This window comes from Pygocentrus nattereri, chromosome 11, assembly GCF_015220715.1.
Source record: "Pygocentrus nattereri isolate fPygNat1 chromosome 11, fPygNat1.pri, whole genome shotgun sequence".
NCBI lineage: Eukaryota > Metazoa > Chordata > Actinopteri > Characiformes > Serrasalmidae > Pygocentrus > Pygocentrus nattereri.
Window position 1 is genome coordinate 33,680,022 of NC_051221.1, and position 24,714 is coordinate 33,704,735.

Here is a 24,714-nt window from a genome sequence, read left to right on the forward strand (position 1 = left end):
ATCAGGAAAAAAAAAAAAGGTGGAAATGAGTTTTACAGTGCAGAAGTATAATAATAGAAAGCGATCTCTCCATGTTTTCATATTTCCATATGTCTCCATATTTCACAGAAGGCATTAGCAGAAGGCCGGTATCTGCAGATAAGAAGATACAAAATTAAAAGATACAGCCAGGCAGTGCAGTTCTTTCAAAATGGCAGTCATAGGTCTTTTTTGTTTCTTTAAGGGTCCACACTGCTCCATTGTACTAGTTAAAGAGGATGGATTGTTTTCTGAGAAAATGGTAGGTAGGGCATGGTAAATTTTGAGTACTCAAATGGCACTCTGTTCATTAAGTGACTCACCACTGAACAAAAACATCTCAAAAAACACGGCGTATACAGCGCAGTCCATATGTAACTGTACAACAAGCCTAAATAAAAGTGTTTTATTTAAGACTATGCTACTTTGTCCAATTAGTCATAGTCTCATGAGTTAAAGAGGATTATGGCTCCTATATGGGGTGTGATTATGAGGTAATTCATCCAATAGAAATGTAAATGTCTGGAAATTAAAGCTGACATTCTGCATTTTAATTTCATAATCATTGTGTCATTACAAATCTGGAATATAGAGTCAAAATAACAAAAAAATGTCCCTGTCTAATGGTTTGCAGGCTGCACTGAGCACTGCATACAAGATGTATCCTGAATAATAAGTTTGTTTTTCGCCGAAAGGAAAGCCTTTAAACACATTTGAAAGCAAACAGATTTGCCACTAATTGGGAGCAATGATTTTGACCTTTGAACAGCTCCAAAACCTCTCATCAAGAGAAGGAGAGCATCTTACTGTGCAACAATACAGAACTGTTGAACATGTGCATCTAGCAGGTACCAAGTTCACCTTTTTGAGTGACAGTGCAATTTCATAACACTTCATGTTGCTTGCTGGGAAAAAAAAAAAGAACTTAACGAACTGTATGTAGGTCAGTGTGAGAGGAGCTGTTGGGTGCTCTGCTCACCCTGCTGATTACTGGAGGGAAACATTGCCAGGCGCAGACGAGCGATGGTTCCTGACACTGCTGGGGTTGGAGACAGTAAAACCAGGTGAGTATGCAGATAACAGGATTACAACCTGTCCCTGTTTGCAATCACAGCTGAACATGGCTCGTCTGTTTCTGCTCTAATCTGCCTAAAGAAGACCTGTCCTCTTCAAACTCTGAGGCAGACAGGGGATTGGTTATGTGAGTAGATCCCCACTGAAGTACAGTATGTGCGCTACTACAGGTTCTCTGACGCTTGGCTGGTCTGCTGTGATTGTCATAAAGAGCTTTATGCAGTAGTTATCGGCAAATGCGAATTTATGCCACCAGCATGCATGAATAATATGACCCATCTCTGGTCAAAAACGCTTCACGTGCAAAGAACCACAAACATCTGAATTGTTTAAGAAATTTGGAACTGGAGTTTAATAAAATTTTTGATTCAAATGAAAATGTTCATGCTTTGCCCATGAATGCATTCTTTCAAACTGTTGCAAAGTTAGAAAAGCTGGACTGAATGCTGATAAAAAATAATCATTTAAACTACATATATATATATATATATATATATATATATATATATATAATTTAATTAAGCAATAGAACACTCATGGTCGTGTGGTATTGCGTAATAACATCATGTGATGTTATAGTGAGAACACACAACCTTGAGTGTTCTATTGCTTCATACAACAATTAAATAAAGTAAAAAATTAATACATTTGGTCGTGAACGTGTCGTTTAATATCTTTTAATGTTAGTAATTCCAAATTATAGCAGCTCGTTGCTATGTCAGAGTAACAAGCTCCGTTCACTTGCTGCACAGCCAACAGGTTGTTCTCCAGCTCCTTACGCTAAGTTCCGAAACACATCACATGTCATCACCACTGAGCAGCTGCTTAGTTTTTTATTGGGTCAGTTTTATGGCTCAGCTGATTTGCTCAGACTCTGAAGATGAGACTACATATTTGGTAAATGGTATTGGGTTCATTTCTGGCTGATTCTAGGTTGTTTAGCTGTTCTTCTGTCACAGCTGCTCAGTGGTGATGACAGTTTGAGAATTTAGTGTAGTCTCATCTTCAGAGTCTGACCAAATCGGCTGTCGGTCAAACGTGATCTTAAAAGTATCCATTTTCTGCTCTGGGCGCAAAGTTAGAAGTAAAAACGTTCAAGTAGCTTGAGCATCTCCTACGGCTGAGCAAACTCGTTGCTTACCAGCGGCATCTTAGCCGGAGTGATAGTGTTTGTGAAAAAACATGATGTTATGCCGAAACATCATCACAGTTAGAACACTTCTCAACCAATCAGCTTGTGTGGCTGCAAACTAACTGTTGTATAAATAATAATAATGTTCTTTTTAAGAAATTATCATGTTGGTCTAAAATTCAAATTAGGATGTCCACTTGGCATTGATTTTGTGGAATGTCTCATCTATGATGTTGAAACTAATCAGGTTGGAAAGGACGGCAAATTGCTAATGCTAGATTGATTAGCTACACGGCCAATAAACAACAAAACAGATAAACTATATCTGATCAAAAAGTGTGACTTCCCATATGCATGTTTATATCTTTTGAAATAAATAACACTAAATTAGGGTATTTTGACAAAAAACTTGTAATTATGCTGAATAAGATTTTGTGAAAATCACTGGTATTTGGCACTGTGGCTGAATAAGACACGTCTGTCCAGAGTACATACCAACTGCAGTCCTACATAAATGCCTTGTTTTCTGTAGGTCCAGATGTTAAAGGTATAGCCAACAAGGCTGACCATAGTGACACCAGTTAGAATTACCTCATCTTGCCGCTTCCCAGCAGCTATCATTTGGCAGAATGAATGACTTTGTGTGTGGATATCAGGTGATCTGGAAGTTTCTCCATGAGTAAATGATCTGTCGTGACATGGAGCTGACAGAAGTGCCTCTGTGAAATCTATTGATTCTGACATGTGTTACCACTCACCTGTGCAGCTCAGTGTAGCACTTCAAATCGTGTTCAGGACGGTGGCTCTCAGGATTGTTTTCTAAGTTGCTCTAAGAAATAATTTACTTACAGAATAAATTTACTTCAGCTCATTACTTGTACGTTAAGTCCTTCCTGAGCTGAGTTAGGTGTGCTAAAGCATGGCAATGTGCACTGTAAAACACAATAATTGCTCTAACTTAATATCTTTTTGGTTTACTTCACTACTTTAAAATTACTAAATTAAAATAAATACTAAAAATTAATACAATCTAGTAACACATACTGTTTCTTGTGTAGTGCTGAGTTGCTAAGGTAAATCTAGATCAGATCAGGTAATTAAATCAGTAATGTAGACTAAAGAGTCATGTGCCCCAAAAGCTTCCCAGAATTCTAAACAGTTTTGCTGATTTTTGTTCATTCTTGTTTTTCTAATTTATGAATATAATTCTCTTGTGCGTCAGAGTATTTGCTCCTGTCAAATGTGAAGTTTGCATTTTGCATGTTTTTCTTATTCTGACTGTGGTGGTGTTTGTGTTCAGGTTTTTCAGTTCAGACTGGCAAAAATTCATACATTTATTAATATGATACTCTAGGCCATTTATTAATTACTGTACAAAACAGTCAGTTTCATGTAATGGAGTTGCTTTAATTGATGGCAATACATTTACACAGGGAAGAAAATTTGATTGAAAATTTGATTTGATTAATTTAAATTAAATTAAGTTAAATTAAAATGGCTTAAAATTGGAAAGTAACTACAGCTCACATATAACATATATTTAAGCTTTAACTTGCACTGTAAAATGTGATTTGTCAGATCAACCTAAAAAAATACTGCATGTGGTAACATGCAATTGAACTATTCTTTTTTAACTCAGGAAATTATGTTGATTGGAAGAATTCTATGTTCAAAGTATTTATTTAAGCGACTGGGAACAACAGCAACTCGGCCACAAATTGTTCAGCCACATAAAATGGCAGAGCACAGTCAGCAGATGCTGAGGCGCATATTGCGCAGAGGTCGGCAACTTTCTGCAGAGTCAATCACTACAGACGTCCAAACTTCATGTGGCCTTCAGATCAGCTCAAGAACAGCATAGAGAGCTTCATGGAATGGGTTTCAGTGGCCGAGCAGCTGCATCCAAGCACAATGCAAAGCATCAAATGCAGTGGTGTAAACTGCTGCCACTGGATTCTAAAGCATTGGAGACGTGTTCTCTGGAGTGATGAATCACATTTCTCCATCTGGCAATCTGATGGATGAGTTTGGGTTTGGCGGTTGCCAAGAAAACAGTACTTGTCTCACTGCACTGTGCCAAGTGTAAAGTTTGGTGGAGGGGGAGTATGGTGTGAGGTTGTTTTTCAGGAGTTGCCTCTTAGTTCTAGTGAAAGGAATTCATAATCCTCCAGTAGACCAAGAGATTTTGGACAATTTCATGCTCCCAACTTTGTTGGAACAGTTTGGGGACGGCCCCTTCCTGTTCTAACATGACTGTGCACCAGTGCACAAAGCAAGGAAAATAAAGACATGGATGAGCAAGTTTGTTGTGGAAGAACTTGACTGGCCTGCACAGAGTCCTGACCTCAACCCGATAGAACACCTTTGGGAAGAATTAGAGTGGAGACAGTGAGCCAGGCCTTCTCGTCCAACATCAGTGTCGAAACTCACAAATGTGATTCTGGAAGAATGGTCAAAAATTCCCATAAGCACACTCCTAAACCTTGTGGAAAGCCTTCCCAGAAGAGTTGATGCTGTTATAGCTGCAAAGGCACTGCATTAAAAACCGACATCATTCTGTAATGGATATTACCACATGGGTTCAGGAACACTTCAGAAAACCATTGTCAGTGAACACAGTTCATCGTTCCATCTACAAGTGCAGGTTAAAACTCTACCATACAAAGCGAAAGCCAACAACACCCAGAAACGCCACCGGCTTCTCTGGGTCCGAGCTCATCTGAGATGGACTGACGCAAAGTGGAAAAGTGTCTTGTGGTCTGACGAGTCCACATTTCAGATTGTTTATGGAAATCATGGATGTTGTGTTCTCCGGGCCAAAGAGACCTCCAGCCTCTGGACACTACGCTGACAGACACAGCAAACCTTCTTGCCACAGCTCGCATTGATGTGCCATCCTGGATGAGCTGCACTACCTGAGCCACTTGTGTGGGTTGTAGAGTCCGTCTCATGCTACCATGAGTGTGAAAGCACCACCAACATTCAAAAGTGACCAAAACATCAGCCAGAAAGCATCGGTACTGAGAAGTGGTCTGTGGTCCCCACCTGCAGAACCACTCCTTTATTGAGTGTGTCTTGCTAATTGCCAATAATTTCCACCTGGTGTCTATTCCATTTGCACAACAGCTGTGAAATTGATTGTCACTCAGTGTTGCTTCCTAAGTGGACAGTTTGATTTCACAGAAGTTATATTGTGTTGTTTAAGTGTTCCCTTTATTTTTTTGAGCAGTGTATATATATATTCTAGGTAATGTGTGTAAACATATGTAAACTACATTAATACATTAAAATACATTAATGGCTTAAAGAGCTTACCTGCTGGAAATGCTGGAGAAGGCAAAAAAGCACTGTTTGTGAAGAAAAAAAAGGTGAAGCTATCCAAAAGTGCCACTCTGACACGGGGAATGAGAGGCATCTGACGTCAGCATTAGCTAAACATAATTTAATTAAGTTACGCAAAGGTAAAAAGTTAAATAATGTCAATCAGTGTCAGTTTAAGTGGAACCAAAGCAAAAGTATAGTTAAAATGAACAAAACCATTTTTTATGTTAATCCAAACCTCACAAATAATTAAAATCTACTACTCCCCTTTTCCACTTTTCACAGTGTAGGCTCACACTAAACCATTGAAAACACTATGCTAAAAACAGGAACTTTTCAGTGGGATGCTTTCTTCCGCATTCCTTTGCAGTCAACATCAGTTTTAGGTCTTACATGTAGGAACCTTTTCAAACTGGAAGCATGTAAATGTAAGCCATTAAACCCACAAAAGGCCCTTTAATGTATCCTTTGACTCTTAGCTCAGGGATGAAAATAGAGCGCGGCAGATGGCAGAGCCATGGCACTGTTTCAACATGAGAGACCAGGCTGCACCCACGCAATACCCACTGTGCCATGAGAGAGAGCCTGGCTTTGCTGGAAGAAATATATATTTAAAAAATCATACCGACAAATGCACTTCCAATAGCCGCTTATTCTGAATCTTGAGTTTCTAAAAAGGAGAGCAAACCCCAAACCAGAGCTGAATCACTTCTCTTTCAACTTAGAGGATTTATAGATTATAGGTATTATGCTGCAGAATGAAAATGGGGGCCTGATTTCTAAGTATAGGGCAAAAACTTTTAATGCTCCATCCAGGATGATCCAGATTATAGCAAAGCAGAGTTTTGGCACCAGCCAAAATCCAAAAATCCACAGAGTGGTGAGAGTTCATTCAATCACTGATCAAAATGATTAAGGAGAGCATGGAACTCTTTAGTTGTGTGACAATGAGAATGAAAGAGAGTATGTTTTAAAAAATGCTTGGTGAGATTCTGTTCTTCAGTTCAGTGTCATCAGCTCTTAGTATGATCTGTTTGGACTGATTGGTTAAAATTGGTTAAATCACTATTTCTCTTATGTCAGGCTCTTGATCTGATCGAGCAGAATGAAGATGTCACTTTGTGTTTAATCACTTACCTACCTACTGTCTTCCTCCATCAGGAGAAAATTATAAAATTGATAAAATAAGACCATTTACCATTGCTAGGGTTCAACAGAATTTGATCATAAGCAGGACTCTCAAAGACACACTGTATCTAGTATGTGCATTGGAGAGACCAATAAGTGTTATCCTAACCTCTATAAGTCAATGGTTGTTTTACTTTTCAAACTTTTATATACAATGCTCACATTTGCCTGTTACAAACAGTATTAGTGTGGAAATCTTTAGCCTATTTTTTAAAACAAGCAAGTTTATGTCACATACAAAACACTTCACAATGGGGGTAGGTTGTAACAGTAGCTGGAGTAAAATGTTAAAGGCCATTTTTTAAATTTTCCCTTAATTTTTCTTAAATTCAGAGCCCATAAAAACACTCATATTACATTCTAGTCTATGCGAGAAAGTTTTGGTATTTTCAACCCACCCTGTCCTGGTCAGTCATGGCACTACTAGATTTTTTAGCATGAGTATTTGAAACTAGCACATCAAATTAAACAGGAGAAACTGTTGATTTAGACCATATCTGCAATCTTTATTAATATGGGTGCTAACCATGTCATAATCTAGATTTGAAATGCTACTTTCTTCCCTCCAAATCAGATTTTGTTACATAAATCACTGTTTCACACAGTCTTTGAATTTCTGCCAGTTTAGAAGGGTGATGTGTGTGCACATTAGTCCTTTCACCTTTCTGATACGACTGATGTTGTACCAGCTTATTTCTGATTGGTTTAACTGGGCGTGTTACAATTTACCCCATGTTCCATACACCAAAACCTCTAATCTGTTTCCTAGTCTTTATCTTTTGTACCTAAAGTGCATGTATGCAATGTTTGTTTCCTTCAGCAACTACAGCTCTTTCTACTATGAGAGGCGGCGTGTGTCTTAAGAGAAACTGAGTCAGCCTCACCAGCTGTTGCTTAGCTCTACACTAGATGCTCTCAGAGGTAAAGAAAATCCCTACAACCTCCATAATCCTACACCTAAACCTCTCAAGCTATACTTGGCCTCTCTTGTCCTCCGGCATACCTAGCCTGCTGTACACCTACATGAAAATTCTGAAACTTGAGATGAGTGTAGCGTTTCTTACTGTCCTTCTAAAATATTCAGCAGACTGGGGTCCAGAGCATTCGTAAAGACTGGAGTCAGTCTGCCACAGGCACTTTGAGAGTCATAAGTCAGAGAGATAGTCAGTGTTGTGGTCCATTGGGTTGTGCAATGATTCCAAGCTAACGGTTAACGGTATTCATGCCTGAAATAACCTGCCTTGGAGCGTGTGACGCGTTTTTCTCAGCTCGATTCCCTCCTGCTATGGCAGACTCGTTTGTGTCAGAGTCCTCCATCTGGTGCCGAGCGTTGCCTCCAATCCTGAAATGTCTCTCAAATCACACCTATCCGTAGCCACATTCACAGCTTTTCCCCTGACACAGCAGGTCTGCCGAAGAGTTTCAAAAACAGCCTTTATTTTTCCCAATCAGGGGATTCAAGCATGTTAATAAACAAAACATCAAATGAAGCATTAAGTTTAATATTTGAAAAACAGCCTTGATGACAGAAGTCATTTCTACTCTAATAAATGATTTAACAATAAGGTACAGCATAATAATCAACACATAGCATTGCTGTTATGGACACTTTGAAATACTGTCACTGAATTTTAGGCAGCAAACAGTTTCACCAATATCCATTAAACTGTTGAAAAACTTTGGTTCCATAAATGAATGAAGACGGCCCACATTAGAAGGGGTTTTTACCTCCAACACATTAGTTGATAGTAAAAAATGACATGCAGAACACTACATGTATGTTTGTCTTACATGCGGCATTTTTTAATGAAATGTGGTGATAACATTGTAAACCATGACAAAAGGTTAGTTATCATGTTATTACATTTATATATAGGTATATGTCTAAAATCACTAGAAGCACAAGAAATTCAGATATCTGCTGCTGAAGATGGTGAAGTATATTATCATGCTAGTAAAAATAATGATTGAAAAAAACGTTTTTGCTATATCTAATAACAATAAATTTTGACCTGGCAGGAAGAAATCAATCTCAGGTCTAATTGTGTCCTCCCTTTTTATGCCTTTGATCAATTTATATATCCTGAGATCACACTGATCTAGACAAATATCCAGTAGGGGGAGCTCACACTTTACTGAGCTTTTGGCAAGTGAACAGAGGAGGCTGCGAGTACATGTGGATGTCAGCTATCAGAAGACGGATTGCGTGAGGTAAGTATCAAGGTCATGATGTGATTGGGGAAGCTCAACCAGCACAGACAGATTTTACATATATTAAAGCACATTGAAACTGCAGGTCATCAATGTGACATCATCTGCAGAACTGGTTGTGGCAATTTGTGAGTTGAATGGGCTGAAATTAAATTCAGGAGATTTTGCTCTTCTGCCCAGAAAGGCATACGCTCACAGCTCCTGATCCCTGAGTCACACTCCCTGCTGACCTGCAACGCTGTATTCCAACACCCATGGAGAGACTCCATTGCTGTCTTTCACACATATACCATATGTCCATCTCTCTTCTGTATTTTGTCAGTTTGCCAGATAGACTGCCACCAGCCTGGCCTACTTTTCTTTCTCAGTCCCACTCACCCTGAAGACCTCTGAAGGCAATCCATCCGTTTGTCTATCTCTCTATCTCATCACTCCATCCCTCCATCTTGCTCCCAGCTGTCTCAGCACTGTGTGGCTGTCTTAGGCCTGCCACTATCCTCCTCTCCCATGAGTCTTTGGGGCAATGCCCACTTTGTTCCCAGACAGCAACATTTGCATAACCATAAATCACTCACCACTGTGAGACTTGCTCCACAACAAGGCCGCAGAGGACTGCCAGGCCAGCCAACTGCTAGGTTCCTTCCTTGCACTTCCAGGAACACTAAGGATGTTCTAGAATCAACACATCTAGCATTCTCAAACTGCAGAATCAGTGCAGATGTTCTAGAATGCTGCTGACCAAAGCCTTGACAACAAGAGGAGCTGGGATTATGCAACAGCAAATCCAAAAGAGGAGGATAATCTGACCAGAAGTTCTCTGTACGTTTAAGCCTTTGCTGAGACTCAAGCACACCGATGAACACAGTAGAACCCAGAATGTATGAGGCTCCGGGGATTTGGTATATGGGGGGGTAATAACTCCAGGAGAAGTTCCCGGAAAACTCAGAAATTGACTAGTAGAATAGGAACTCTGCAAGCGATAAACATTAGTGACAAAACTATTGATTGCAAGCTTCATATTTACAGCCCCACAGTGGGGCAAATGTAGTAGAATATATTACTCTGCACTGACAGAAATAAACCATTCACTGTCCCATTACTGGAAGATGGATGTCTCCCAGGCTGTTAAATTTTCTCAGGTGGCTAAAGCCGGCAGATTGAACTTGGCTGACTGCGATGTGTTAAAACGTGGAAAGCGCGAGCGAGACGCTTGCTGAACGCCGAGGGTCGTAAAAGTGAAAGGGAGGGTATAAAGTGCTCAAACAGCCTAAGCAACAAATGTGAAACCTCGTAAATCACGTTCAGGAAAGAAATTGAAATTTGTTGGGCACATTTAAAATAGATTTTTCCCCCCAGAGTAAAGTAGTGACCCTAATCTCCCTTTTGACAGTAATCTGCGCTGGATTAGAATAAAACCACTTCAAGATTTGCATGAAATGAGCGGCGCGAGGAGCAGAGAGAGAGAGAGAGAGAGAGAGAGAGAGAGAGAGAGAGGCTAAAGCTAACAGCCCGCAAGCTCATCTACTCTTCTAGTGTTTTTGCCCCTCGCAGTCTCGTTCGCGTCGCCTTTTCCGTCGATTAGGCTCGATCTCTCGGCGCTCTCCAGCTCTAAGGAAAGGGGAGGAGAAAGCAGGGCTGTCCCCCTCTCTCTCTCTCTCTCTCTCTCTCTCGCTCCCCCTCGCTCCCCCTCGCTCCCCCTCTCCTCAGCGCTTAGCTGTCTGTTAGCCTGAGCGGAGCGCTAGCAGTTACAGGAGCCTCGCGCTGCCAAGGCAACGTCGCGCGCACACCTGGCCGCGTCACGTGACCCTCTCTACCTGGGCGTGGATGGTGAGGCGACGGTTAGTGCTCCTCCACGCTTCAGTCAGTCTGCTCGGCCAAACCACCTCGTGTCGTCGCCTTGTTTCCCCACAGGACTCAGCGTCTCTCTCCGCACGGAACGCGCTCGCTCGCACAAACTAAGATGTGAACTTTTCCGTACGGCGCCTTTTTTGGGGATCTATCGCTCGTCTTGTGCGGTTTTTTCTCTTCAGCCCGCCGAGGGAGGAACCGAAATCTCCGAAATCTGGCTGCCTCTACTCCTTCTCTTCTTCTGCCAAGGTGAGTGGGGTGTATGTATGTATGTCTCTCTCTCTCTCTCTCTCTCTCTCTCTCTCTCTCTCTCGCTCGTTCTCTCAGAGCGTTGCTCTGTTGGCTTTTTAACCGTGACAGTTCGCCAAACACATCAGAGGGAGCAGAGAGAGAGAGAGGGGAGAGCCGGTTTGTCCACCTGTGGGCAGATAACTGTTCACTTCCAGTTGTCCAGCGTAGCACAGCCTACGTCTCGTTTTCACTTTACCGAAACCGCTTCATTGTCACTCCTGTGAGTAGCCAGTACAGCAGCCACGCTGCTCTGAGAAACTTTCAAGTAACATGCCAACCACAAGCTGATCCCTTCACCCCTATCTGAAATATGCCTGAGCACAAACCTGAGCAATGTCATGAAAGCAGCCAGACGACATGGCTGAAAAGTGAGTTTTATGACTTAGTTTATAATCTTAAATAGCTTTTTGGTCACATGGGACTGTTGTGAAGATGACCAGGTGTGGAACAGTGCAGTGTGACTTCACAATACTGTGATGGAAAATTGTGAGAGAGCATCACTGACAGTCTGTTGATTATGTCTTCTTATGTAATTTAATTATTTGAACGCCAATCAGCAGCCCGCTGGTGCTCTCCTCCTACCTCCCTGCTCTGTTAGTAAATTGTGCAACAACATGATTTGGATGGACTTTTTTCTTCTTCTTTCTGTACTGAATTTAGTCATTGGACTTAAATGGTTTGTTCTGTCTGATATGTCGGGAGAACATCAAGCTAGAGACTGAATTCTTTCTCATTGATGCCTCATAATAGTTTTTGATTCTGGTTCCCTTTTCAGGCTTGTAAGGTCACAGTAAGGCGTTATGGTTGATGAAGCTCACCATATCCTTTACACAGAGCCAGATTCCAGTCGTAGAGTTTTAGTTGCCGCTGTTAACTCATGTGGAACAGTGTGCATATGCAAAATCAAGGCATGCGTGGTCATTTATTTTGTGTGTGCATATACAAAATCTTACAGAAAAGCTCTTTTTGTACTGTTCTGCCTGCTGTTGTGTTTGTCTTGAGAGAGAGAGAGAGAGAGAGAGTGAGACAGTAGGTCCCATTCAGGTTCCCCGCTGGACGTCTGAGGTTTTGCTGTCCTTCCGTATCTCTCGGCCCCTGGCACTCTGTGGCCTCACTGTACAGCCTCATTGTGACTCTAAATTGCGCCTTTATCCAAAAGTCTAATGGATCTCCCACCAGAGCTGACAGAACCGTACTGTAAAAGAGAAGCTGCATCTTCGGAGGATTATCCTCATTAAATGACATTAAACAAACGCTCTTGTGGAGGAGGAGGATTAAAGAGCTTTCTCTCTCTCTCTCTCTCTCTCTCTCTCTCACTCTCACACTCTCTCTCTCTCTCTCTCTCACTCTCACACTCTCACACTCTCTCTCTCTCTCTCTCTCTCTCTCTCTCTCTCTCTCTCTCTCTCTCTCTCTGTTTATATGTGAGAGTAAGAGTGAAGACTGGGAGTGGCACGATCGCTCTGCTTTCTCGTGAGGGGCATATACCCCAGACAATCTGCGCATGCATCTCTCTCTCTTTCACACACTCATTCATTCACCGCTCACACTCTGTCTCCCATCCACACGTACGTGCAACCTAAAAACAGCTTTCTTTTCCTCTTCATGGTACCTCCCCTCACTTTTCGGGCTTATCTGCTGCTCTTTGAGTAGATAGAAAAGACTGGCTGTTCCTTATCAGAAACATGAAGCAGTGATAAATGATTTCTCAGTACAGTCCTTACAGCCGAGAACGACCCCATTCACCTTCAGTCACTGTGCTCTTTTCAAGCCTTTCTCCATAATGTCATTACTTTCATAATACATCCATTACTCACAATCATAAGCTACTGTGTCAGTGACGCTGTTCCCCCAAAGTGAATTTTTTTTCTCCCTCATTTAAAGCTGAATAAACAACTAAATACCTGACACTGCAAACCATAAATAGGGGGGGTGACTTTGTGTTTACTCAGTTTTTTTTATTTGTTTCTATCTACAAAACATTTTTGTAGCGCGTCAGACTCCCTGTTTTGAAGGCCCTTATTTTCCATGTGTGTAACATTACTCATCTAGAAGGGCTCGCCACAGAAGAGGCTATACTTTACTTCCTCTTTTAGTGCCGCTTAGTAAATCACTGTCATTTTGAGATGTGCTGAACTGCCGTGTTGTCAAAGTTGTTTAATTCCCTGTGACTTGGTTTCACATTAAAGCAAAGGAAGCCCACAAAATCGCACACTAAACTAACACTGTAGGTTGACAAACATCACCTTCAACACCTTCAAATGATGTTTCATTTACACTAGCCTGGCATCTTTTTTTGGACTCAATCTATTATTCCAGATTTTGCTGCTTTTTGAGGTTGAAAAGAGAGTATTTATAATTGTGTGTGTGTGTGTGTATGTGTGTATGTGTTTAGTGCTGTCTGTCTGTCTTCTATGTATTTATATATTTGTTAATTTATTTATTTATTATTTACTTAATTAATTATAAACAGTTTTTTTCCCATATTGGTCATGGCTGGTCCCTAGCTGTTGCCTAAGTGTCCCTTCTAATGCATCTGAAACTTTTAAGTGCTGCTTAGAGGGAACAGACATTCTTCCCAATCCTGGTCATGGATTACTGTGACATCACTAGGAGTCAGTCTCAGGTATCAGTGTTGAGACGCACAGCTTTTTTAGCCAGTGGTGCTCCCCTGGGACCCCACGTTTTTGACATGTCCATAAGGATGTAATGATTCACAAAGTTCATATTGATGGTAGCGTCTTGATTTTGCACATTTTTCAACACAACATTAAAATTAGGGTGAAACCGTGCATTGCATTTAATGTTATTGTTTTTATTTTATTAGAGGAATCAACACAATAAAAGTACAAGATGTGAGACTTAAGCTGTGCTTTATAATATCCTAATGTAATGCTCTAGCCACAAGCTAATATGTTGGCACAAAGCTGACATATTAGCCACAAGCTGCTAGTCATGATACAAGACGATCCGCTGTGATACAGTTCGATACAGTGTGTTGTATTTTTACATACTGAGCTGTCAGATCCTATCAGTAAGATTGTAAATATCAGCTGTCACAAAAGAAGTGACTGTTACAAGACGCTTACGAAATACACAGGCTAAAATGCAACCTTTTGTAAAATTTTAAAACCTTTAAAAAGGTCCTGGAATGTTGTCCCACTTCACTGTGATGTTTCCATGTTGATGCTTGAAAATCCAAGTTAGGCTCTTTTCTTAAAGGGATGATGGCAGAGCCTTCTCCTAAGAGCAACTAACTTGCAATTCTGCTGTCTAATCCAGTTTTTCTGACTGTGGTGAGAGGTCTCCAAGACTAGAACTGAGGGAAAACCAGAAGACTAGTTTAACTGTAACTGAACCATGCTAAAAATGGCTAAGCTCTGACATATCATCTGAGCATACTCAGACAATCTGTGAGATTTCTTTTCAGAAATAATGACTTTGGTTGTTAGAGATGTTGTTTTTTTTGTTCTTGGCACACACAGAACATTTTCAGAAAAAACACCTTTGCCATCACTTTTTACCTTGTGATGCTTTTGCATGAAGATTTGTGATAGGCCTTGTTGAAACTGCTCCTTTTCAGATGATTTGACATGGAATGCCCCCTAGACTACTCTAACAAGATACTGTGGAGATAATAAATCATGCATGAAAATGAAAATTGCTAGCCTCTTAGTTTATGACATGAGAGGCTGAAAGTGAAACAAGTTCTGGGCAGCGAATTCATTCACAATGAGACAGTAGCAGTTATGGTCAGTACCAAATTGTATTCATTTCTGTTCAATCATTAGAATTTAGCAAGCATTGTTTAGATGTCTGCCCTTCTGTTGTCCTGTGTGCATTATTGCCTTAATAACTGTGCTGTGGCATCATTTGAAGGGTCTAAATTTGGCTTCTGAGATCTTAGAAGTGGTGGTGATTTGCCGTTTTATTAATGTGTGAAAGCATCACTCTATTTTCACACTAAATTTTTGAGCTGTTATGACCCATTTCCTGCTCTGAGAAGCTTGATAACTGCTAGCCCTTATCTGAAGTAGTTCTGCTCAGAAGAGGAAAAATGGCCTTGAAATAGTATAGTTGGAAGCGGTTTTTTTGGGGTTTTTTTTGGATGGTGTTACTACCATTCAATAAGGCCCTATCAACCTCACTGCTCTGTTTTGTGTGGAGTCAAATGGTGTCTGTTCTGAGAGGTCATTTGACCTCATTCTAGGCCCTCTCTGGTCTGTCTAGGTGACAGGTATATACCATGTGTCAGTGAGACTGGCACGGCTGCCTTTTACTGCTGAGCTAAAGCTAGATTACCGTTTCTGCTGTAGTGGTTAAGGTTAGGCAGCTCAGTGATGATCCAGGCCCTGGATCTGCAGTAATCAATGACCTGCACTGAGAGGAAGCAGATAGTGCTGGATGATATATTATAGAGTACAGTATTGATTTTTAGTTTTTCTAGTATTGAGGTAACAAAACTTGGATTAACTCCAGTGCATGCCAGCTGCTAGAGGCTCCAGATCAGTTAAACATAGTGATGTACCCGAAATTAAAAGTCTTTGCCCAAACCAAAAGGGATTTAAAAAAGCACTGTTTTATTTATACATTTGAGAAGATTTTCTTTACAAAAAAAAACTGAAGGTAATAAAGAAAGCATGCTTTTATTATTAATTAAATCTACTTAAATCCAACTATCTCAACAACAGAGAATAGTTGCTCATTTAGTTATATGTCGCTCTTTGGCTCTATCATTTGGGATGTTTTTCAGTAAATATTATCATGTTATAAAGCCCTGCTTTGTACCTACTCTTGATGCTCAACATAAATAGTGTTTACAAGTCTTTTGTCTAATGTCCTGTATAGACACTGTGAAATAGTTGCACACGACCAACACTGCTGTTTAAACTGTGTGAACATGTCCGTGCTGACCAGTGTGGGAAAGGAAACAAGAACAGCATTTTTACTCACTGTTTCTCATATTCATAATCATTCAAGCAGTTTCTTAAGTGTTGGTGTTTGTTGTAGCCCTATTTAACTTTTAGTTTTGGTTTTTTTCAGTCAGCATTTTTGGCCAAAAAACAGAAGTATCCTTGGATACTTGGACATCCATGGAATTTCCATGCCTCCCTGGTAGTACAAAACACAAACACAGAGTAAGTTTCCTTTCTAGAAGTGTAGTTTCTGTGTGGTTGCACTCTTGCGTAAGCTTCCGTTCGTGTAATTTTAAGAGAGAAGAAGAGAACGAAATGGTCCAATCAGAACAACCACAGGCTTGACATGTAACAGTGCTCAGGAGCTGTGGGTTTATTATTTAGCACACATTTAAGTATCAGCTGATACGCTGATGTGATTTATTTGCAAAATGTCACAATATTGACCATTTTTTATCATCATCCAGCACTCTTTATTCAGCCTCTTACACTGAAACTTTCCTTTCTTGCTGATGTGAGAGCAGATCAGACTCTATTCAGATGAAGAAGCAGAAGATTTTATGTCTTGGGCCCATGGTCTCCCCCTTTCCCACTTTCTTTATTCACTTATGAGCTCAGTTACATCTGATGGAAAATCCTCGTGGGAAATGGCAGGCAAGAGGTGAGATCACATCCATTCTCACACTTCCCGACCAGCAGCTGTCCACAGCTCTGTCAGCCCGAGGGGCCTGATCTGGTCTTCACTGCACCAACCCACCCTTGCTTGGCTCCTTCCTTCACCTCCCCTCCTTCTTGTCCTCGTTCTCCCACTCATGTACCCACTCACCATCCTTAGCTCTTTCACACTGTTGAGGATGGTGTCATATACCTAATTCATGTTGTTCTGCAGCACTCTTGTAGATGTATTTTTCTGTCCATCTCTCTCATTCTTATTTGAGATGTGTGACATGTCTGTGGCTGATGGATTGTTCACTGACAAATAAGAGAATTTTATTTAATCAGTATTGTATTGGGATTACAGCCAGTGATGGCAGTTTATTTTCATTTCAGATTCACTAAAATGGATAGCATAGCGGATAACACCATCATCCCTCACATGGAAGAGAGAAGATTTAACTCCTTGTCCAAGCAGGGACCTTACAAATAAGAGTCCTTGTTCTAGACTCCAAAATGTTAGGTTGTCCTATGTTTGATTAATAAAAAAATCTTTACAGTTATTTGTCAGGTCTGATTTAGCTATGTTGTGGCTATGTACATTAAACAAAGATCCATCTTTATAGATGGAACCTGTCTTAAGCACTATTCGGACAGGATTAGTTTATGACCAGTTCGCACATCTTGATATAGATGAAAGTGGCTGTTCACTTTATGTGCTGTCTTTGCTCTAGAAAAAAGTAGAAAACATCAAAACTTATAATTTACCCAAACTATACTGCTATCTTTTTAAAAGGTGATAGTCATATTTTAGACTTTTTTTTGTGGTGCATAACAAATAAAGGAAGACTATGTATTGTAGGTATCCACTATATGCATATTCCCATTGTCAGTCAGGTGATGTAAAGGGGGATCAAGCCAAATAATGGATAATAAACTGTTGCCAACGATTGTTACATTTTTGACATTATTGATAACATCAGTCAGCTGCATCTCTAAAAATGACATGACATTCTGTCTGAACAGGGCTTTATGCTCACCAAACTTTTATAGCTGATGGATCACACTGAACTTGTGTTTTTTTTGTTTTTTGTTTTTTGTTTTTTTTTGTAAAAAAGTTATCGGTTATTGGAATGCGTGTTGTCCACAACAAGTTAATCATGTTCAAGTTGAATGGAAGTGTGTGGGCTGGGACTGTGCATACACACAGATATTTAAATAGCCTAGAGAATCATGACCTCTTGGTTCAAAGGCTGTGGTTATAGGCATGAAAGAGTTTATCAGTGCTGATTTGGCCTAGCCTTATGAAGAAGTGTGAGAAACACAGTACAGCTGTGGTCGTTGCTTCTCTTCCCATCAGCAGAGAATGAGCTGGCAGAATGGCATGCTGGACTGCAGAGATCCATCTGCACCCCTACATTCACACACGCTGTACGGTACTGGACTTGGCCTGTGTTTGGATGGGTTGCCTATTTTGTGTGGACCATTAAACACATGGTGGCCCATTTCTAACATGAAATCACTTGGACATGCAAAATAGCATACAATACTGCTAATATTCTTTTTTCTGTTCAGCATTCTAATATAAGCAACCGTTCCAAACGCAGATTAGACATCCTTTGTTTTGGCAGGTTTCCAGGATGTTTTGTTGAGCTGAAAGAGAATGAAAGGATTCAATACTGCTGATTTTTTTTTCTTTAAAGCTTTTCAATAGGTCTTCATGCAAGACTTGAACAGAAGCTAGCAAAAGCCTCTTTTCTCAGCTTGACGTGTGCTATGAAGTCCCTTTTTTAGCCAAACTCTGCTTTTTGATTTTATGAAGGCTACCTGAGCGTTCATAATGCAATTGAGCTGATGATGGGTGGACGCATTATTTTGGGGGGAATGACTAAGCCCTCCAAAGAACTGATGCATTCTTAATTTATCGCTCTGTAGAAAAGAGATTTAACGCCTGAACCCCACTCAGTTGAGCTGATAAGTGCTAAATGATAGATCAACTTCATGTATCTGTCACCCACACTGCTGCCTTTGTTTCTGTGAGAACTTTTTTTTCCCTCTCCCCCCCCCCCCCCCCCCCCCTCTCATTTTGGAAGCGTATTAGGCTGAGCAGTAGAGGATGCGATTCATTTCAACAAATGTGAGTAATGCCACAGTTAATCCGCAAACAGAGCAAATGCCTCATGCCAAGATTATTTTTAATTATCATGTCTATAATACAGCTAATGGAAAGTCCAACTGGATCATGTCATTGGTATGGTAACTGTTTAGTGTGCCTATTTATTTGTTTATTTATTTACTTGTAATTTATTCCCATTTTGAAATAAATGTGTCTCTTAGTGGTTAATTAAGAGGAAGGAGAGCTTGGCTGGAGTCATAACTGCTGTGACAGATGGAGGAAGGGTCAGAAATGTGGCAACAGCTGGAAAAACGAAGGTCACATCAACCTGAACGAGTGGGACAAGAGGGAGTTTAGCTGACATGGAGGAATGTATCAGTTGGGAGCAAAGGAGGAGAGTGGTTGTAACACTTGTGTTAAATGATTCATTGAAGCCTCTATAGCGAATATAAAAATTTCAAAGGGCCCCTTTGCTTGGACTTGTTACTGACTCAGGAACCCCAAAAAGAAGAACTGGGTCAAGTGCAATATTTGTATTACTTTTTAGTGCCTCATTGAGAATGAAGTGGTGATTTTGCTATGTTTTATATAACATTCTATCTTATTGAATAATCTGACCGAATTGGGTTGGTTAACATTTGGGTCATTCAACATTGGGCTTATTCAGTTTTTTACTGCAATAAGTTCAAATGCTGGGTGTAGACAATATTTATTTAGATGAATAATATCCGCATAATACAACAACAGCTGGAACAGATCGGTATGTCCCACCCACTGCTTTTGCTTTAGTGGTGGTGTTTGATTCTAATGCAGGGGTCAGCCGTGTTAGGGCCTGCAGGGACTGTAGAGGAAGGTCTGAGCTGCACGAGAGCATGGGTTGTTTGGCAAGCAGCACGTCTCAGCCAAAGGAGGTCCTGCTGTTCTGAAGGATCCCAGAGCAGAGTCAGAGTGAGGGCCAGGAATTCCAGCTATGTCCATTTAAACCAAACTCAGGTTAAGCAAGCATGAGAGCACATGGACATTCAGAGTCTTGCTGTCAGAGTTTCTTGTTTAGCTGACTTGTTTGCTTTACTTCTCTGTGAATGTTTTTCCATGTACTCTCTTAATGATAATCATTTATTCTACTCATATTTGCATATATATATATATATTTATATATATTGTAACGTTTGGTTCTTTTCTTTTCTCTCTTCATCTCTCTACAACTGCTTTCGCAGCATGTATATTCTTTTGGCCTCTTTGTTCTTCCTCTTTCTCCTTCACAGTCATGTTCAGATGCTCCTTCTATTCCAGCACTACTGTGCCCCAGGCTGGTATCTATCCACTGCTTGGTACATCTGCAGAAAGTGTCATTGTAGCTATGTGTTTTGGGTGTCTACAGGTGCCTCCAGCGAGCTAAGCTCATTCACAGCGATCAGAGTAGACATGCATGTCTCTGGACTGACTCATCTGCAGCACCACAGCTCAGCCACTGAATGAGAGTTCTCCACTTTCACTCTAACTCCAACACACACAAAGGTTTTTCTTTGCTTGTAAAAGATACGTTGTACCTGGTATGTTTTACTAGAACATGTAGTCTTGTGATCTTCCATTGTGTGGTGTGTTTTAGTTCACTAGTAGCTGTGTTAAATATTATGCTCGAAGCTTCCTCTCTTCTCTCAGGCTGGTTTGTATATCTTTTGCATGTCTGTTTTATGGTTACATGACCGTAAACCCAAACAAGTGGCTCCATTTAAGCAAATGACCTCACAGTCTGCGGCACAGCCCCTATAAACATGTCTAAACACAAGCCTGCATGTGCCTGGAAGAGGCAAACATACCACCATCCTTTTGACGTGAATTCTAACAGTGCAACACATGCTCAAAAACCCAGTAATAAAAAACAAGAACGTCTCAAGTCTTAGCATGTTAAGTTCCTGTGCGGTCACGGTACGGTTCTGCTCCGTAGTTAGCTTTTCATTAATGTGTTAGCTCGCACGATTCACGTCACTGAGCTCTACATCTTTCAGACCTCTAATTATTGTGATTAGTGAAAGGCTGCGGGTGGGGTCAGGCAACCTTATTACTGAGCTCACGACACTGAAAATGCTACCAGCCTTTGCTTCATATTTCTCTGTTTACTGCAGTAAACGCTGCCAAATTGGTCTGCCTGATTTTTTTTTTTTTCTTTCTTTCTTTTTTTTCTTCCTCTCACTCATGCAGGGTGTGCACTGACTAGCGAGGAAAGCAAGACGGTGTTGTTCCAAGGCTGGTCAGACTCCTTAGGATCAGTTTGTTGGCTTGTGTCCTAACAGGTTGAGAAGTTTTGATGCCAGAAGAAATTTTAACATGACTTGCATTTTCATGTTGCACAGTCGCAATGGAGATGTTAAACAGTCTCTTGGCATGTATGATTGCCCTGTTGCTTTTTCCTGCTGTTACATGAGTTTTCACCCCAGCCTATTCTGTGTTTCTCTTATCCTGTGAATTTTTTGTGTTTCCTTTAAAGTTCTAATCTGGAATCAACAACACAGTGGCACAGCTGTCCCAGGAGTAGCACCAGCTCTGCTGTTCTTGATGAATGTTCTACTTGTTACACGTGGGTGTTGGAAAGTCACTAACAAAAAACTGTCATGCCAGTGATAAAAGACGAACTTATAAAGCACTGAGTCCGACGGACCTGTCTGTGTGCTGAATCAGAAACTCTCCTTCCTTCTTTTGATGTCACGTTTTAAGTGGTGATTAAGGGTGGTAAGGATGTTTGCTCTTTAAGGAACATTCCACATTCCAGTGGCTTTTATGCCTAATTAATCTGATGGAATTTGTTTGTTTTCAGTCGTAATGGAAAACCCCTGGCTATCTCTTGTGGACTCATTTTTCATTCTAGCATTGTTTGTATGTGTCGAGAATTACAAAGCTGCAACTTTCTCTGGCACTATAGACTTTAAATGGCATCACTCCACAAACCACATGCAATCCTATGGGGAAAAAAGCCTGGAAAAGGCTGTTTAATAAGTATCTCTCCCTCTCAAAAAAAAGACCACCAGGGGCTTGCCTTTTTTGCTAATGACTGTCTGCGTATTCAAGAAAGGTAGAAGGCCACTCTGGTATTGGATTAAGAGACATGGAGAGACTAAAGAAGACGAGAAGAAAGTTAACAGTCAGTGTGCCGTTACCCTCCAGCCTTCTAATGGAGCATGGAGACACTTACAGTAGCATTGCTTATGCTTTCCATTAGAAGGGAAAAAAAAAAAGCTCTCAAGTGTTACAGCTTTGGCGACATTCTGCTAAGCACTCTGGTGCCTAACAAGGTTAGCAGGGAGATACCACAGACCCCTTTGATTCTGAAGACCAAATGTTACACTAAATGTTAAACCCTTTCTCCAGGAGTCACAACATTTTGACACTTTTTGGCCGTAGAAAGATGGCCGGTAGAACAGGCTTGTGATCTGTGTTAGCTAGAGCCACTGACTGAAGTACTGCACAGTAAAGAAGCTGTGTAGCAGGGCATTTGGCTAAAGCCATGAATGAAAGAGCCAGGCTAGAAGCGATTGCCATGTCCAGGGCGAATCAAGAGGATTTCTAGCGAAGTGGGCAAAGCCTTGGGAAAACTGATGCGGTGTGAAACGCTTTCTGTCAGCCCTTGGTTTTGTGGGTAAGTGAAAAGAGCTAGAAGTGCTGTTGGGTTGAACTGCCTCCTCTATAAATACATGCTTTAAGTAAGTAACTAAAAATACCCCCTTGCGTTAGATTTCCAATCAATCCCAGAATGATTGCGGCGTAGGCTGGAGTGGCTAATGCTAGGGCTAGACCCCCTATTGGGGCACAGCAGTAAGCCCTTTTTTCTCTCTCACTCACTGATCAGTTTTGAGACCGGAGCTTTCGATTTCCTTCAGAGTTCAGATGACAAGCACTCTGAACAGTACTGAACAGAAAAGCGTGGAGCGTTTGTGGGGGGACCATACGTTGGCAGCCTGTTGTATTCGTCTACCAACAAGACTGATCGATTCTGTTTGCTGTGGCTTGTCTAAGTTCTCTCTCTCTCTCTTTCTCTCTCTCTCTCTCTCTCTCTCTCTCTCTCTCTCTCTGAAAATAATCCCAACTTAAAGTGCACAATTCTTCAGCCCTCCCTCACTCAGTTTCACACTGCCACTAGCCCGGGGGAACTGGGCAGGCCAAGCTACGGATCCATGAATTCCTCATAACGCAATCTGTCGGCTGATCAATAATTCAATTCTATCTGTGAGCAGGCATGTCTGGATCCAATCTCACCTGCACCTCCCTAGCCCTCCCCTTAACAAGGTGGGCGGACTGTCCTTGAGCCAGGCTGAAATTTGTGTGTGTGTGAGGAGGAGAGGTGCTGCTTGTATATTTGCATGTAAAACGGTGTTTGGCAGTGACATACTGTCTGTGTGCATTCTCACTGCAGGCGGTGTCTGTATATCAAAGGCATTGCTCTCATTAGACGCTATGGTGAGCAGGGGGATGCTGAGCTGAGGCGGCTGATTATCAGGTTCAGGTGACCAGTGGGGATGCATTCCTGCTGTACCAGACCCTCTTATCCAGCTCCAGCAGTTAGTTAGGGGGCTGCTCGCTCCTGCCAGGGTCACGGCCACAGGACAAGGACACATGTTTCCTACCTCATATCACACCCTAAATACTTGCTCACCTCATCTGTACCCAGCACTGTCTACGCTTCTCTGCCTTTATTCTAGGCTATACATGTTTTTTCATTCACTCAGGTCATCCTGAGCTGACTTTCAGCCAAGGCTACACCTCTCGGAAAGGTTACTTTGCTGAGGTTCTTTTCTTCAAGTTTGGCCAGCCACTGAGCTCTTTCTTGTCTGTGAATGTGCTCTGTGTGTTGTTGTTCATTCGAAGGCTGTGTCAGACAAAACAATAACTGTTTTTAACTCTGATAACCTCACTATTTCAGTTTAAACCAGATTCCTCAGCACAGTATCTCCCTCTCTGCCTACTTTTTGTTTGTTTGTTTCCGTAGAATTTCTAAGTCACTTCTGTTAAATATGCTGTTAAACCTGCATTAAAAACACCACACATACACATGCACTCCCAGAACAGAAGAGAAAGAGAAGTCTCTTGTTCGCTTGCCGAAAGCTGACTCCAGTAGGGACTTTACGTTGGAGCAGAGATGTCTGTCTCTGCATTAATTTGGAGCTTTTGAAATATTATTTGGTCTGTTGTGGCCTCCACTCTGCAAGCTTTGTTTATTCTCCTGAAAAATGCAAACGTTCACAAGTCTTTCCTTTCCTTCTCTTTTGTTTACCACTCATAGTTTCAGTATCTACCTCATTCTCATGTGAAAACTAGTTTGGTGTAGATGAAAGTTTTATTTACAGTGAAGGGTTTGGGTGATTTTCTTTTAGATTGTCTGTATGTGTTCTGCAGGTGGGAATTTTTTTTCCTTGTTCTTTATGGCATATTGAGAGCACAGTGTTTCCTGTACATGCCTCTGATGAGACCCCAAGGGAACAGAGACAATTTGTTATAAATTGAACAATTGCTTTTTAAAGGGCAGACCAGCGCCTCCAGTTGTCCAGACCCATTTGTTGCAATAATCAGAGGTTTAATTAATGAAGTCAGCTTTGAATATCAATTAGAGCACTTGTATCTGCATTCGTGTGACACAGAACAAAATAATGAATGATGAGGGTGTTATTGTTGCTGGCCAGTAATCATTTGTTTCTTTTGGCTGAACAAATCAGATTTTTTTCCCCTTCCTCATGCTGAAATCCAAAACATGGCTCTATTATTTGGAACGGTATTGTTTTTTAAATGAGAGGTGAGCAGTCTGTGTTTTTGGACTGTTTTTAAACCTGCTGTGAAATTATTCTGAGTTTTCGTACTTCAGTGGAATGGAATGTATAATTTGGGCAGGAATATCTGATTCCAGATCAACTGAAAGGTGGACGAGCACCAAAAAGAGCAGCACTTGGGAGAAATGA

General features: G+C 41.0%; 1 protein-coding gene across 5 annotated transcripts in view; it reads left to right on the forward strand.

The window, feature by feature from the left end:
- The first annotated feature begins 10,477 nt into the window (after positions 1 to 10,477).
- plxnb2b (plexin b2b) overlaps positions 10,478 to 24,714 on the forward strand; it is a 159,048-nt gene continuing 144,811 nt past the window's right edge. For all 5 annotated transcript variants that reach the window (XM_037542845.1, XM_037542846.1, XM_037542847.1 and 2 more), the window contains exon 1: positions 10,478 to 11,041. The gene's annotated coding sequence lies outside the window, so the exon portion shown is untranslated. The remainder of the gene's footprint in view (positions 11,042 to 24,714) is intronic.